Source organism: Oncorhynchus masou, chromosome 2, assembly GCF_036934945.1.
Source record: "Oncorhynchus masou masou isolate Uvic2021 chromosome 2, UVic_Omas_1.1, whole genome shotgun sequence".
Taxonomy (NCBI): domain Eukaryota; kingdom Metazoa; phylum Chordata; class Actinopteri; order Salmoniformes; family Salmonidae; genus Oncorhynchus; species Oncorhynchus masou.
This window is the reverse complement of record NC_088213.1, coordinates 32,568,744-32,584,034: the sequence shown is the minus strand read 5'-3', so window position 1 is coordinate 32,584,034 and position 15,291 is coordinate 32,568,744. Positions and strand designations below refer to the sequence as shown.

Below are 15,291 nucleotides of genomic sequence, written 5' to 3'. Positions count from 1 at the left end.
TGCAGGTGAAAACACTGAATCCTACTCATTACTCGACATACATAATTACGTCACTTTTGTGAGCCGACTTCGCCGTGGGCTTTGAACGGTGCTCACGCCCGGGGAAGCAGTTCGATTCCAAATTTCACCAGGTGCCAAACACCCTAACCGGGCGCCTGGTCCAGATGATTCGAATCCCCTCAATGTCCGCAAATCTGATGCGCCTAATAACCATAATAACCAATCATATTACCGTCCGCTACCAAGTATCCAGAATTGACCAATTAGAGCAGAGTTAGTGTGATATTGGTATGGGGCTTTTGGCGCAATGGATAACGCGTCTGACTACGGATCAGAAGATTCTAGGTTCGACTCCTGGCAAGCTCGTGCATTTAGTCTGAGTGAGATTTGGAAATGAGCGATATCTTTTGAATTTGTGCTGAGTGTCTTTGCCTACATGCGCCATTAATTTATACCTCATAAACCCATCAAAAAAAGAAACTTCCCTTTTTCAGGACCTTGTCTTTCAAAGATAAATCTTAAAAATACAAATAATTTCACAGATCTTCATTTTAATGGGATTAAACACTGTTTCCCATGCGTGTTCAATGAACCATAAACAATTAATGAACATGCATATGTGGAACATCATTAAGACACTAACAGCTTACAGATGGTAGGCAATTAAGAAGTTTTGAAAACTTAGGACACTAAAGAGGCCTTTCTACTGACTCTGAAAAACACCAAAAGAAAGATGCCCAGGGTCCCTGCTCATCTGGGTGGGCACAAACCCACCTTTGTTGGACCAGACATGACTGTCAAAAAGTGCTCTTCATTGACGAGTTGCGGTTTTGTCTCACCAGGGGTGATGGTCGGATATGCGTTTATTGTCGAAGGAATGAGTGTTACACCGAGGCCTGTACTCTGGAGCGGGATGGAGGTGGAGGGTACGTCCTGGTCTGGGGCGGTGTGTCACAGCATCATCAGACTGAGCTTGTCATTGCAGGCAATCTCAATGCTGTGTGTTACAAGGAAGACATCCTCCCCCTCATGTGGTACCCTTCCTGCAGGCTCATCCTGACGTGACCCTCCAGCATGACAATGCCACCAGCCGTACTGCTCGTTCTGTGTGTGATTTCCTGCAAGACAGGAATTTCAGTGTTTTGCCATGGCCAGCGAAGAACCCGCACCTCAATCCCATTGAGCACGTCTGGGACCTGTTGGATCGGAGGGTGAGGGCTAGGGCCATTCCCCCCAGAAATGTCCGGGAACTTGCAGTTGCCTTGGTGGAAGAGTGGGGTAACATCTCACAGCAAGAACTGGCAAATCTGGTGCAGTCCATGAGGAGGAGATGCACTGCAGTTCTTAATGCAGCTGGTGGCCACACCAGATACTGACTGTTACTTTTGATTTTGACCCCCTTTGTTCAGGGACACGTTATTCCATTTATGTTAGTCACATGTCTGTGGAACCTGTTCAGTTTATGTCTCAGTTGTTCAATCTTGGTATGTTCATACAAATATTTATAAATGTTAAATTGGTTACGCTTTATCGGCGAGGAGGGCCCTCACCGCTCGATCATGTTGTCAACAAGGCAGCATAGTGCGTGTTCCAGAAACATTCAACATAACTTTTCCATGAAATATATGTTCGAATTTTCTAAGTCGTTTTTTTTTTTTTTTTTTTTTTTTTTTTTTTTCATTGGGAAGGCCGATAACGCGTTTTCAACAAATAAAACAATCACTTTTGCAGGTGAAAACACTGAATCCTACTCATTACTCGACATACATAATTACGTCACTTTTGTTTTGAGCCGACTTCGCCGTGGGCTTTGAACGGTGCTCACGCCCGGGAAGCAGTTCGATTCCAAATTTCACCAGGTGCCAAACACCCTAACCGGGCGCCTGGTCCAGATGATTCGAATCCCCTCAATGTCCGCAAATCTGATGCGCCTAATAACCATAATAACCAATCATATTACCGTCCGCTACCAAGTATCCAGAATTGACCAATTAGAGCAGAGTTAGTGTGAAATTAGTATGGGGCTTGTGGCGCAATGGATAACGCGTCTGACTACGGATCAGAAGATTCTAGGTTCGACTCCTGGCAAGCTCGTGCATTTAGTCTGAGTGAGATTTGGAAATGAGCGATAACTTTTGAATTTGTGCTGAGTGTCTTTGCCTACATGCGCCATTAATTTATACCTCATAAACCCATCAAAAAAAGAAACTTCCCTTTTTCAGGACCTTGTCTTTCAAAGATAAATCTTAAAAATACAAATAATTTCACAGATCTTCATTTTAATGGGATTAAACACTGTTTCCCATGCGTGTTCAATGAACCATAAACAATTAATGAACATGCATATGTGGAACATCATTAAGACACTAACAGCTTACAGATGGTAGGCAATTAAGAAGTTTTGAAAACTTAGGACACTAAAGAGGCCTTTCTACTGACTCTGAAAAACACCAAAAGAAAGATGCCCAGGGTCCCTGCTCATCTGGGTGGGCACAAACCCACCTTTGTTGGACCAGACATGACTGTCAAAAAGTGCTCTTCATTGACGAGTTGCGGTTTTGTCTCACCAGGGGTGATGGTCGGATATGCGTTTATTGTCGAAGGAATGAGTGTTACACCGAGGCCTGTACTCTGGAGCGGGATGGAGGTGGAGGGTACGTCCTGGTCTGGGGCGGTGTGTCACAGCATCATCAGACTGAGCTTGTCATTGCAGGCAATCTCAATGCTGTGTGTTACAAGGAAGACATCCTCCCCCCGCATGTGGTACCCTTCCTGCAGGCTCATCCTGACGTGACCCTCCAGCATGACAATGCCACCAGCCGTACTGCTTGTTCTGTGTGTGATTTCCTGCAAGACAGGAATTTCAGTGTTTTGCCATGGCCAGCGAAGAACCCGCACCTCAATCCCATTGAGCACGTCTGGGACCTGTTGGATCGGAGGGTGAGGGCTAGGGCCATTCCCCCCAGAAATGTCCGGGAACTTGCAGTTGCCTTGGTGGAAGAGTGGGGTAACATCTCACAGCAAGAACTGGCAAATCTGGTGCAGTCCATGAGGAGGAGATGCACTGCAGTTCTTAATGCAGCTGGTGGCCACACCAGATACTGACTGTTACTTTTGAATTTGACCCCCTTTGTTCAGGGACACGTTATTCCATTTATGTTAGTCACATGTCTGTGGAACCTGTTCAGTTTATGTCTCAGTTGTTCAATCTTGGTATGTTCATACAAATATTTATAAATGTTAAATTGGTTACGCTTTATCGGCGAGGAGGGCCCTCACCGCTCGATCATGTTGTCAACAAGGCAGCATAGTGCGTGTTCCAGAAATATTCAACATAACTTTTCCATGAAATATATGTTCGCTTTTCTAAGTCGTTTTCATTGGGAAGGCCGATAACGCGTTTTCAACAAATAAAACAATCACTTTTGCAGGTGAAAACACTGAATCCTACTCATTACTCGACATACATAATTACGTCACTTTTGTGAGCCGACTTCGCCGTGGGCTTTGAACGGTGCTCACGCCCGGGGAAGCAGTTCGATTCCAAATTTCACCAGGTGCCAAACACCCTAACCGGGCGCCTGGTCCAGATGATTCGAATCCCCTCAATGTCCGCAAATCTGATGCGCCTAATAACCATAATAACCAATCATATTACCGTCCGCTACCAAGTATCCAGAATTGACCAATTAGAGCAGATTTAGTGTGAAATTAGTATGGGGCTTGTGGCGCAATGGATAACGTGTCTGACTACGGATCAGAAGATTCTAGGTTCGACTCCTGGCAAGCTCGTGCATTTAGTCTGAGTGAGATTTGGAAATGAACGATATCTTTTGAATTTGTGCTGAGTGTCTTTGCCTACATGCGCCATTAATTTATACCTCATAAACCCATCAAAAAAAGAAACTTCTCTTCTTCAGGACCTTGTCTTTCAAAGATAAATCTTAAAAATACAAATAATTTCACAGATCTTCATTTTAATGGGATTAAACACTGTTTCCCATGCGTGTTCAATGAACCATAAACAATTAATGAACATGCATATGTGGAACATCATTAAGACACTAACAGCTTACAGATGGTAGGCAATTAAGAAGTTTTGAAAACTTAGGACACTAAAGAGGCCTTTCTACTGACTCTGAAAAACACCAAAAGAAAGATGCCCAGGGTCCCTGCTCATCTGGGTGGGCACAAACCCACCTTTGTTGGACCAGACATGACTGTCAAAAAGTGCTCTTCATTGACGAGTTGCGGTTTTGTCTCACCAGGGGTGATGGTCGGATATGCGTTTATTGTCGAAGGAATGAGTGTCACACCGAGGCCTGTACTCTGGAGCGGGATGGAGGTGGAGGGTACGTCCTGGTCTGGGGCGGTGTGTCACAGCATCATCAGACTGAGCTTGTCATTGCAGGCAATCTCAATGCTGTGTGTTACAAGGAAGACATCCTCCCCCCTCATGTGGTACCCTTCCTGCAGGCTCATCCTGACGTGACCCTCCAGCATGACAATGCCACCAGCCGTACTGCTCGTTCTGTGTGTGATTTCCTGCAAGACAGGAATTTCAGTGTTTTGCCATGGCCAGCGAAGAACCCGCACCTCAATCCCATTGAGCACGTCTGGGACCTGTTGGATCGGAGGGTGAGGGCTAGGGCCATTCCCCCCAGAAATGTCCGGGAACTTGCAGTTGCCTTGGTGGAAGAGTGGGGTAACATCTCACAGCAAGAACTGGCAAATCTGGTGCAGTCCATGAGGAGGAGATGCACTGCAGTTCTTAATGCAGCTGGTGGCCACACCAGATACTGACTGTTACTTTTGAATTTGACCCCCCTTTGTTCAGGGACACGTTATTCCATTTATGTTAGTCACATGTCTGTGGAACTTGTTCAGTTTATGTCTCAGTTGTTCAATCTTGGTATGTTCATACAAATATTTATAAATGTTAAGTTGGTTACGCTTTATCGGCGAGGAGGGCCCTCACCGCTCGATCATGTTGTCAACAAGGCAGCATAGTGCGTGTTCCAGAAACATTCAACATAACTTTTCCATGAAATATATGTTCGCTTTTCTAAGTCGTTTTCATTGGGAAGGCCGATAACGCGTTTTCAACAAATAAAACAATCACTTTTGCAGGTGAAAACACTGAATCCTACTCATTACTCGACATACATAATTACGTCACTTTTGTTTTGAGCCGACTTCGCCGTGGGCTTTGAACGGTGCTCACGCCCGGGGAAGCAGTTCGATTCCAAATTTCACCAGGTGCCAAACACCCTAACTGGGCGCCTGGCCCAGATGATTCGAGATTTGAAAATCAGCGATACTTTGTCAACGTGTGCTCTATGCAACATCAACAGTTCGGATTAGGCGGAATCAATGTGCACAACTGTAACATGCTTTAAAAAAAGCATCAGCACAAGGTATCTTTCATATTTCAGACACTAGAGGGCATCAATTGCCTTTGAAATTGTACTTTTTGGAAGTACTGTACTGTAGGCCTCAAACAGACAAAAATGCTTGTACTGTGTGGTTCAGTACACTGCTGATATTGATCAACTCATAGTATACATGATTATTGTGGTATTTTGTATATTGTGATTTCTATTGATAGCACAGCATCTGAGGGGTGGAATGGATACTGCACATGCAGTGGTGCCTATACAGCCTTCACCTTTGACATTTATAATGTGCTCTTGCATGAGTGAATTTACAATGTAACATGACATGGAAATCCTCTCTCATGTAGCATACAGTGTATTTTCCAGAACGCGGAGCACTATGACAAGACTCCACTATGTCCCACAAGCCTGTCTCTGCCTGTGTATACCCATTAGGATGATGTGCCTTTCACTAACTATCTATTTAATTCTTTATTTATCTTTAATCTTGTTATTTAACGAGGGCTGCCATCAGCGTGCCTTATCACAATTAGTGTTAGATAACCTTGCCACCCAGAGAAAGTTGAGCCCCTCTGGTAGTTCATAGCTGGGTGACTTACGAGCCAAACGGGCACGTTACCAGATAGAGCTCTCAGTGTGTGTCCGTTCCCTTCTCACCTACCCACCCCCACACCCATTCCTCAATGACCTTTATTGATATTTATTAATGCAATTCAATCTCACACCCTCCTTGCCCCCCAGAGGAATGGATACCCACTTATTTTGTGTCTCGCCTGCTTTGACACGGATTTTGCCCACAGTGATCTTGGGCCTCATTCCCCCACTGCTCCAGGGGTTAAAGGTCTGCATCTTGCTCCACATATTGTTCACAACACTCCCCTCCCAGCGGAACGTCAGCATCATCAGGTCCCCAATGTCTGAGTCCAGGGTGATCAGAAAGGTGAATGTCTTATTGCCTGAGATCTCCTCGATGCTGAGAGAAAGAGAGAGAGGTTAGAGAGAGGTACATTCACCTTGATGCACTTCCTCAGGTTTTTTTTCCCAGGTTTCTTTCACACATGGGCTGCAAGTAATGAACCTGAAAAGCAGAAAAAAGGTTTGACAATGAAATTGTTATTTGTTAGCTGAAACTGCTGTGCGTGTGAAATAAACATAGTCTTGGGTACCCTCTTTTATAAGGATATTCAGGGGTGGGGGTGAGGAAGTACAGTATTTTCATCTCCCTCCAGAAGTGTAGCGGCTATGACAGTAGGTAGGAACAAGAATGTGTTAGTGTAGATGCACGTGAATCATTCATAAGGCGATATACAGCAGAATGGGATCAACATGTACAGTGGGTTGGCAGGGAGAGTGTTCCGTTGTGATGCACACACAGATCAATTATTGATATCTCCCTCTCCATTTATAGTCCTATTTCATTCAGAGGTATGAGCTGTTTCCATGTACTTCCATTACTGCTACCCTACTGCTATTACTGCTATTACTGCTACTGCTATTTGCTATTATTGCTACCCATGGGGAAGCCCTACATTGTACAGGGGAAGAGTGAGAGCTGACTGGATGCAGTCTCTAGTGAACGTCTACAGACCCCTTGCACAGTCTTCACATTTAACAGACTTAAAATTCAATCTAAAAGGGGATTCAATTAAATGGAGCTACACAATCTAATTCTAGAAAATCTTCTAAATTAGCTAAACAAAATTAAGATGCATCGATTGTCTTCACACCCCAGAGTTATTACTTGGTTGAAGCACCTTTGACAGCCGCTACAGCTGTGAATAATTTTTAATAAGATTCTACCAACCTTGCACAGCTCCTATGGCATCATACAGTAATTTTGTCAAACTTGCTCAAACTAAGGAAATTAGGATGGGAATCATTGATGGGCAGAAATATTCAAACCTTGTCTCTGATTTTCAAGCAGATTTAAGTCAGGGCTGAGACTGGATCATTCAGGGACACCCAATATATATTTGGCAGCATCATGTTATGGGTATGTTTGTCACCTGCAGGGACTGGGGAGTTTGTCAGGATCAAAAGACATATGAAAGCAGCAAAGCCCAGATAAAAAGTTAGCGGAAACCCTGTGTCAGTTTTCTGAATATATAACACACAAATGTCACACAAATGTTAATGCCAAAGACACACCAGAATGGATTTTGTCAGAGGTGTTGAACGTTCCTTGTCCAGTCTACGTTCTAACTTAAATTGGCTTGAAAATCAGAGACAAAGTTTAAATATTTCTGTCCATCAATGATTCCCAAACAAGTTTACTGAGTTTGAGCAGTTCTGTCAAAAACAATGGATGTATGTTGCCCTAAGAGTTGTGCGAAGTTGGTAGAATCTTATTCAAAATTATTAACAGCTGTGATGGCTGCCAAAGGTGTTTCCATCAAGTATAACTCTGGGATGTGAAGACATACACAATCAAGACATCTTTCCTTTTTATATTTTTTTATTAATTTGGAAAATGTTCTTAAAAATTCTTTCACTTTGAAAATGTGGAGTACATCTTTAGGGGAAAAATCTAATTTAATCACTTTTTAGATGTCATTTTAAGGCAGCAAAATTTGAAGACTGTGCAAGGGGTGTGTAGACATTCACTTGGCACTGCATGTAGAGACTTGAACACTTTAGCCCCAGTGTACTGTCTGCATGAAAACTCAGCTCATATCAGGGCCACTGCTACAATACTTAAAGACGCACTCCAGATATTTTTTAACTTTTCCTGTTGAAAAATAATATCCCACTTATAAATACAGTAATCACTTAAGGGTAAACAAATGATGTTTTAAGCAAAATAGTGTTTTCTAGACAAAACTGCAAACTTCAAGGAGTAGGCCATTCAAGGAGTTGGTCTGATGGTGCCCTCTGGTGTCATCGGGCTCCCCCTTACTTGAGGGAACAATAGAGGAGTAATAGAGAACAAAATACGAAAGGCCCACACCCCAACTTTTGCCATGTCATGAGGATACTTGGACCACATATTAAGATGTGCCTTTTGTTAAGTAAATCAGGTGATAAATGAAGCGCATTCTGGGAGGACACACACTGACCTACCACATACCTGCTGAACTATCACATTACATACATAGGGATTTTCTCTACTCTAGTTCTAATCATCCCGTCAGGTTGGTTCAGGACTTTCTGTTTCAGGCCCTGGGGGGGGGGGAGTGGCCTGTCTCCATGGTTACATAGCCCCTCCCCCTGCGCATACACTCCTCCCCCCAGAGACTAAATGCCTGTTGCCTTGAGATACAAGACACACACACACATTGCTACTGGCTGCACCCCACACACACACACCACACACACACACCCTCGGATGATCACGAACACATAGACACTAGTGGACTTACTGGCAGACACACACATAACCTACGACACAGAGGATGAGGGAAGGGAGAGAGACTGTAGCAGCCGTGGAAAGGAGTGTGTCGGTGAGGGAGAGGAGTGTGTAGGTGTTGGGGGATACGTTCTGCGATGGATGGAGATACTGAGAGAGGAGGTTCTGCATGGTGTGAGCGGCCTTGTCTTTCAGAGAGTTCACATCAGTCCCTGGTCCCCGCCTGCCTTCCACCAGCTCCTCCTCTGGGGAGCATGGCTCAAAGCCTCTCAGTCAATCCCTGACCTGGGGTGGAGTCTGGAGCACCTGCTGACCCCCTACGGGCTTTCCCTGGCTGAGGAGCAGGGGTCTCTGTGGCTGGTGGCTGAGCCAATGAGACAGCTAGACTGGCTGTGGGATGATGACCTCACTGATGATGTCAGTGTGTGTCTGAACCTTGACCTCCTGGCGTCACTGATCTACTCCCTGCCTGACTGGCGCCTGCTCTGGTCACCTGACCCCCGCTTCCTCAACCCCTTCCTGCCCATTGCCAGAGCAACCATTCCATCCCTTCTCCCTGTTTCCACAGAGCTTCGTTTATGAAATCAGCTTCTGGGTGGGGCCAGACTGGCAGGAGGCAGAGTTTCATGCTCTCATCAGAGAGGCCAGTAGAGAGACGGTAGAGAATGTTACACTTATAGACACCTACACATCCTACACACACACCTACATACACCCTAACATAACACACCTACACACCCTACACACACACTGACACACCACCCAACACACACACCTACACATAGACCGACACACACCCTGACATAACACACACCAGCTACTGTTACAGACTCACCTACTGCTCACACACACATGCCGTCTCACACACACACGCACACAAACTCCACACATACCTGCAAAGCCTGCTGTACACACGCATGCATCTCACAGTTAGGTAGTGTCTGTCTATGTGTGTGATAGAGATGAGTGCAGTGTTGTAATATGCTGTATCAACACTTTCCAAACCCCGAATCTTGTGGTTGGTGTCAGGATGGTGTTGTTGTCAAGATGGTGTTGTTGTCAGGTTGGTGTTTATGTCAGGATGTTGTTGGTGTCAGGATGGTGTTGTTGTCAAGATGGTGTTGTTGTCAGGTTGGTGTTAATGTCAGGATGGTGTTGTTGTCAGGTTGGTGTTAATGTCAGGATGGTGTTGATATCAGGTTTGTGTTGATGTCAGGATGGTGTTGGTGTCAGGATGGTGTTAATGTCAGGATGGTGTTGTTGTCAAGATGGTGTTGTTGTCAGGTTGGTGTTGTTGTCAGGATGGTGTTGATATCAGGTTTGTGTTGATGTCAGGATGGTGTTGGTGTCAGGATGGTGTTGGTGTCAGGATGGTGTTGTCATCAGGTTTGTGTTGATGTCAGGATGGTGTTGGTGTCAGGATGGTGTTGATATCAGGTTTGTGTTGATGTCAGGATGGTGTTGGTGTCAGGATGGTGTTGGTGTCAGGATGGTGTTGTCATCAGGTTTGTGTTGATGTCAGGATGGTGTTGGTGTCAGGATGGTGTTGTCATCAGGTTTGTGTTGATGTCAGGATGGTGTTGGTGTCAGGATGGTGTTGATATCAGGATGTTGTTGGTGTCAGGATGGTGTTGGTGGCAGCGGCAAGTAGCCTAGTAGTTTGAGCGTTGGGCCAGTACCCAAAAGGTTGTTGGATCGAATCACCGAGCTGATAAGGTAAACATTTGTCGTTCTGCTCCTGAACAAGATAGTTAACCCACTGTTCTCTGGTAGGCTGTCATTGTAAATAAGAATTTCATCTTAACTAACTTACCTACTTAAATAAAGGTTGAAAAGGAGACTGGGATAGGACTTTAACTGCCTCATTGGCTTCAGAGGAGAAACTTTAAAGTGGCTCTTATTGGCTGGGCTTCATAGCAGATTAAGTGTTTTTCAATAAAGCCACAGTCTCAGATTTCTAAGCTCCTGTCACTACACCCTTACCAAAGTTCCAGAGACTCTACCTCATCATATCAATCAATCAAGTGTATTTTATAAAGCCCTTTTTACATCAGCAGATGTCACAAAGTGCTTATACAGATACCAAAAACTGTCCCCTTGATCTGAAATAGACCCTAGAACCTTATTTCCTAGTGAGACCTTGTCATGGCATATATTGACCAAAGTGTGTTCCAACTAATATGGTCTTTGCATCAAACTAATATGGTCTTGCATCAAACAATGTAACATGCCTACAATTCCCTGCTTGTCTCTTCCCATGAGACTTTAAAAGTTATTGACCATGGACTCATGTTCCAGAAAGCTCTTATGCAAAATGTTATTCCTGTTTTTTTACAGTACAGTACATTGCCATGAATTGAACATGTATTAATCTAGGCTCCTGCCTGTGCCAACTACATGTTTTTCTGCTTGTTAAGGAAGGAGTTCTGACATTCTACAGTATTTCCTAAGTACATGGAAGAGTGGGTTTGTCTGTAAGGGACATGGGACACCATTTTGTGCACTTACGTTTGTAGGGCATGTGAGAGCGGGTCTTGTGGTAGAGCTTCTTGCCGGTGACACTGCGCAACCTCCTGACGTTATAGCCCAGTGTGTTGCATTTGTTCTTGCGGCAGGTACCCTTCTCAATGGCGTTATCATCACTGCATCTGCAGGCCAGGATCTGCTTGTCTTTGTTCAGAAGGGAGTCGATGAACAGGTAGACTGAACGCTCATGGGCACATTTCACTGTCTGCTCAAAACCTAGGAGAGAAAGAGTGGAAATGTGAGTGGAATTTTAAAAGGGGCAGGTAATAAGACTGTAACACATATGAATTGAGCATTCAAACTTTGGACTCAAATGTTTCCCTTTGTGATCAGGTCACTGCATCATTCTAGCCCTGGTTAAACGAACTGGGACGGAGGCTATTCAGAACTGTATCTGTTCCAGCCTTCAATCTTTTCCTCTCCTCAGAATACAGACTACGCCTTAACAAGATCCTGATTATACTTTTTAGTTGGTCATTATTTGGGGATTGGTCATTATCCCGAAAGCAGATGATGTCCTGTCACTTCTCTGGGTAAAAAGGCCTGTCTACCTCTTTATGTCTGTGAGCAGACTGATCTGAGACCTGTCTTCGGGCCTGCTTCTCCTGAGGAGTTCTCATCATAGCCTGGAGGCAGAATGCAGAGTAGATGGACAGGGCTGAGGGAGACGTATTTGGCTAATTAACTCATGAGGATGACAGATGATTTAATGTGCTTCTGTCTTTCATGTAAGAAAAAAAAAACGTTTTGATTGAATCCCCTGAAATCCCACCACCACTTATTTCTGACTATTGGGAATTCTATTCATATTCAGCACAGCAGCGTGAATATAAGATGAGGCACACAATACTGCTTTATTATTTTAGTTTGTGCCTCTCTGCAAGGTAAATGGTAATGGTTTACTTTGATCAAAAATAGCTCTTCCCCTTAATATACCCTACCAATATTTTTCTATATGCCAAATGACTCTCCCTTCCCCACTCCACCACTGTGACAGACTCACCATTGATTGCATGCAAGGCGATGTGTTCCATTAAGCTCTGGAAAGGGTGGCATCCTGGTTGGAAGTCACCCCCGTTGGGGTAGAAGTCAACATGTGCCACAGGCTTCTTGATGCTCACACTCAGCCCCATGCGTTCTTGAGTGTAGGTCTGTCTGATGCTGCCATGCCCCCAAACAGGGGACCTGCTGGATCCAGACCTGGACAAAGAAACACAAAGGATCTCAGGCTTTTCACCAGAGTGCCATTAGACTTGGATACTTCTATAAGAATTGTACTCTAATGCATTATTTAGCCAGGAAATGGTGTGAAAAATATTTACAGAGAGTAGAAAGTCTCACCAGTGATTCGTCCAATCTTTACAGGTCCTCCCAGGTAGCTTCCAGCAAATCCAGAGATGTGAGCACCAAGACTGTATCCAATCAGATGAACTTTCTCTGCAGGAAACTGGTAAAACTCCTGACACACAAAGATCACTATTTTAGTGTTGATGTGAAAAGGTGGTGATGTAGCATTATTGTCTTTTGTAGGAGACATTATATCTCCTAAAGAACATGTCTTCACATTTCTGTCACACAAACAGTACTTTGCAATGACAGTCCTTGTTGAACACGTTGAACACTTTTCTGACTCTCACCTGCAGCCACTGTAGCAGGAATGCTATGTCTTTCCCCACTGCCCTAGTGTTCTTGGCTGTGTTAGGGTAGTTCATATTGGCCTGTAAAAGCCAATCAGTAACGATCACATTGACATCTCCAAGACTGGTCTTCAGAGCAGAAGCAAGAACGGGCACCCAGCTCTCCATCAGAGCGTTTATCTTGGAAAAGGAGAAATGGATTTTAGTCTAATTTGTAGGGTTGCAAAGGGAGGGTATCTTACTGGAATCCTTCTACTGTTTACCAGTAAACTCACAGAATTTTGGTAACTTTCAAGGTTTTTGGGGAGAATTTTAATCAGATGACATCTAGTGGCCTTTTTGGGTACTCCAGATTATCACAGGTGTACATAATTATTTCTGTCCCTCTATGTGGCCTTATCACATGTCAAATATATCAAATAATCAAACAACATAGTTTAAAAAAACAAACCTGTTAAACATCATCATACATTTAAACCATCAACTTAGTGAATACCATTGGTGTTTAATATGAGGGTTTCAGCATGAAATATCATTTTATTTATTTTTTTACACGCTTTTATTTACTTAAATATGTCAATATGTATTTTGTCGCCAAACTGGTAGCAGTTGTGAAAAAATAAATAGTTGGAAAAGTTGCAGAGTTAATTGAAAAATAATGTCATTGCTGATTAGATGCTTTTTTCATATTTTTTTATATATTTTTTATAATTCTTGAACCATGCCCACTAGTAAGTCATGGATAATATGGACACAAATATAAAACATGTATTCTATATATGAATACATTTCTAAATGTTATTAATGTATAAATTACAAAAGTTACCATATATTACCTATTCATTACCAAAATGATAGAAGATTCCGGTAACTTTGTAATTCACCTGCTTTGCAACCCTACTCATTTGGCTCACGTTTTGTTGTAAGGGACCATAGCAAATCTATATAACTTCATTCCCCCCAACTTACTACAGTTTCCATCACATTTACCGGCCTGCATCTGAAGTGCAGAACAACAACTGAGTAAAATAAGGAGAACTGCCACCATATTATATCTGGCCCTCCACTGTATATCATCTACCGTCCATTTGTGATGTGTTTTACATAGGAGCCAATGGCCATGTTGTGTACGTGTCATCACTAGTTGAGCCAGGAGGAGTGGAGAGAACAGGCCGTACCGACCATCTGTGGGTGATGATAATGAATGAAGGACTGCTGTTGAAACCACAGGAGGTCTGAGTATGAGGTCTGAAAGCCTCCACCGTGCACCAGTCCTCCATGTCTTTAGCACCATCAGAGTAGAGCTTGAAGACTGTGCTGGTAATGTGAGGCATCTTCATTCTCAGGCCAGGTTTCGTGTAACGGCGTTCTACGTTTGTTGAATGAGAGTCGGACCGAAATGCAGCGTGGTGGTTACTCATGTCTTTAATGAAGAAAAGCGGAACGATACATGAAATAACTAATAAATACAAAAACAACAAACGGAACGTGAAACCTATTACAGCCTATCTGGTGAACACTACACAGAGACAGGAACAATCACCCACGAAATACAAAGTGAAACCTAGGCTACCTAAATACGGTTCCCCATCAGAGACAACAAGAATCACCTGACTCTGATTGAGAACCGCCTCAGGCAGCCAAGCCTAAACTAGACACACCCCTAATCAACCACAATCCCAATGCCTACAAAAAACCCAATACGACAACACAATAAACCCATGTCACACCCTGGCCTGAACAAATATATAACGAAAACACAAAATACAATGACCAAGGCGTGACAGAACCCCCCCCTAAGGTGCGGACTCCCGGACGCACCTCAAAACCATAGGGAGGTAGGGAGGGTCCGGGTGGGCGTCCGTCCATGGTGGCGGTTCCGGCTCGGGACGTGGACCCCACTCCATTAATGTCATAGTTCCTCCCCTACGCGTCCTGGGATAATCCACCCTCGCCGCCGACCATGGCCTAGTAGTCCTCACCCAGAACCCCACTGGTCTGTGGGGCAGCTCGAGACAGAGGGGCAGCTCGGGACAGAAAGGCAGCTCGAGACAGAGGGGCAGCTCGGGACAGAGAGGCAGCTCGGGACAGAGAGGCAGCTCGGGACAGCACTGAACAGAGGAAGCCCAGCACTGAGAGGAAACCCAGCACTGAAAGGAAGCCCAGCACTGAGAGGAAGCCCAGCACTGAAAGGAAGCTCAGCACTGAGAGGAAGCCCAGCCAGGCAGTTGAATCCGGCAGATCCTGGCTGACTGGCGGATCTGGAAGAGTCTGGTTGACTAGCAGATCTGGAAGAGTCTGGTCGACTAGCAGATCTGGAAGAGTCTGGTCGACTGGCAGATCTGGAAGATTCTGGTCGACTGGCAGATCTGGAAGATTCTGGTCG

At 44.4% G+C, this 15,291-nt stretch overlaps 2 non-coding genes and 1 pseudogene across 2 annotated transcripts; 2 read left to right on the top strand and 1 right to left on the bottom strand.

Annotated features, from left to right (window-relative positions):
• The window catches only part of LOC135552966 (hepatic triacylglycerol lipase-like), a 68,109-nt pseudogene extending 53,864 nt beyond the window's left edge, over positions 1 to 14,245 (bottom strand).
• Positions 2,022 to 2,094, top strand: trnar-acg (transfer RNA arginine (anticodon ACG)). Its single transcript has one exon. It is a non-coding gene; the product is annotated as a tRNA-Arg (tRNA).
• trnar-acg (transfer RNA arginine (anticodon ACG)) lies at positions 3,720 to 3,792 on the top strand. Its single transcript has one exon. It is a non-coding gene; the product is annotated as a tRNA-Arg (tRNA).
• Positions 14,246 to 15,291: the final 1,046 nt, after the last annotated feature.